Below are 2333 nucleotides of genomic sequence, written 5' to 3'. Positions count from 1 at the left end.
CGGAGGGGGCCGGGGCCTGCGGCAGGCACGAGGTCGGCGGCCGCACGGTGGCTTCTGCGGGCGCGGTGGCCTTCAGGTGCCGAGGCGGCGGGAAGGGTGAAATCCCTGCCTGCTGCTTGGGTCTTGGGCGCGTGCCTGTGGTTGGGGAATTCTGACTGGTGCTGAGAAGGGGAGACGAGTGGGGTCTGAACATGACAAAGACGTCGGAGCCTGCGTGATGCTGGGGCTGCTGAGTGTCCTGGGCGCGGAGGAGAGGCCCCGGGGTGCCGTGCGGGCCGGAGGGCCCTGTTTCTGAGCAAAGCAGGAAGTGGCCGCTGCGACAGGCTTTACCTCAGAGGCCCGCCTCCCTCCACGAAGCAGGTCTGGAGGTCGCCAGGCGCACCCTAGGCTTCCCGGGTGCCCAGCGCACAGCTCCGGTCCAGCCCAGGAACACTCGCCGGCTCCTTTGTCCCTCGTGTGCCGACAGCTGGATGGGCCCAGGCAGTTCCTGCCATTTGCTCACATTCGGGGCGGAGGGGAAGCCAGCGGAGAGAGACTGACGCCCCTCAGCTCTGAGGAGGTCCTGGGGGCCAGCTCAGGGGCAGAGCCAGGGCGCGGCAAGCAAGAGGCCCTGCGTTCTGCGCTGCGACGTTTTCTAGGGAGCTCCATAGCGCTGGTCTGGCTCTGAAGACCCAGGGAAGAAACAGTGTTGTTGAGAGTCGGCAGAGACATGGCTCTGTACAAGGACGACTTCCCCTGCAGTCGGTGCGGGACTGCCAGGCAGGGCAGGAGCTAGGAAAGCACGCCCCGCGGCGGTGCACACGCCCTCCCCGCCCCCAGGCTCCCCAGCCACCAGGCAAACACTGCGGGTCCGGGACCCTAACCCGGGGACTGCGGGGGTGCTGGCTGCTGGAGATCTTTTCCTGTCTGGGCTTCTATACCTGTGGTGGTCAACAGTTGCTTGCCAGCTAAGCATGTTTTTTCACATTAAAAGAAAAATTATATAAACCACCATGACTTACAGGTTGTACTTGCGCAGGGCCGGGCCAGTCTGTGTGGTTCCAGGATTTACCTGGGTTCTTTGTCCTAAGGGACTGAAAAGTTTAAAGAAGTAGTGTGTTGTGAGCCGTGACACTTAAGAACTGCAAATCTCACCCTCAGGGCACAGGAGCACGGTGATATTTTCACAGCCTTCCCTGGATCACACACATCTCTGCACCCTGAGATTTTATTGTTTTTAATTTCCAGATCTTATACACCAAGTGAAGATGGTAAGTGATCTTTGACGGTCAGTTTCTCTCCTGCGTCACAAATGTATTAAATATTACTGAGCTGCCGGGCAAGGTGGCACATGCCTGCAGTCCCACCCTTCAGGAGGCTGAGGCGGTAGGGTTGGCAGGACTTGAGGCCACCTTCAAGGCCAGCCTGAAATATCTAGCCAGACCCCGTCTCACAGCAAAAAAATTGTGGTAAGCTACAAGTGTACTATGAGATGAGGGTTGGGCTCGGCGAGTAGGCGTGTGATTGATCACTCCAGAATGCCTGTGACACACAGGGCTTTGGTGGGACCAAGGGTCCTCGCCGCAGAGGAGGCCCTGAGTTAGCTAAAATTCCTTGCCAAGGCCCAGGATTGAACCAGGGACCTCCAGATCTTCAGTCTAACGCTCTCCCAGCTGGACGGCCTCAGCTGCCTCACAGGGCGGCTTTTGTGCCTTTCCCTTTGAGCACTTTGTCTTCACCTCAGCTCAGCAGCTTCTGGCAACCCAGCGTCAGGCTGCCCAGTGTCCTTGCCCACTTGCATCCTCGGACCGCTGCCGAACGGAGCTGGTGGCGGGGCACACAGAGGGCCCCCAAAGCCCTGTGTCCATCTCAGGCAGCGACTCTGCTAAGAGCACAGCACTGGAGAGTGTGGTGGACCAAGGACCAAGGGACCTGCCCTGCTCCGGCGAGAAAGCAGATTTGCAGGGGCTCCACAGTGACCGCACGGAAAGCATGTGGTCTGCACGGACAGCTGGAGGACAGCAGGTTCAGAGACGCTGAGAACCACAGCTCCTCCCAGCCGGGGACCCTGAGCCCATGGCGACCACTGTGAGAAAGGGCGGGGTGTGGCCCGGAAGCCAGGGGACCCCACGCGCATGAGACTTCACTCTGGAGACCTGGCCAGCGCCCCTTTCACAGGTTTTAGGTCAGAAATAAGTGGAAGGTCTTTTGTGCTCCGCCAGATCTTTGCTCTGCCCACCTGTGTCCTCTAAATGCTCTGTCCTGAGGAGGCTCAGGCTCTAAGCCCACGGCCCTGTACAGCCTGGGGGCAGAGCAGGCCTGTTGGTCACAGGAGGAGGTGGAGGAGGTGGAGG

This window comes from Chinchilla lanigera, unplaced genomic scaffold (genome assembly GCF_000276665.1).
Source record: "Chinchilla lanigera isolate Chin_1 unplaced genomic scaffold, ChiLan1.0 scaffold00064, whole genome shotgun sequence".
Lineage (NCBI taxonomy): Eukaryota > Metazoa > Chordata > Mammalia > Rodentia > Chinchillidae > Chinchilla > Chinchilla lanigera.
The sequence above is the reverse complement of the archived record's forward strand: the minus strand, read 5'-3'. Positions refer to the sequence as shown.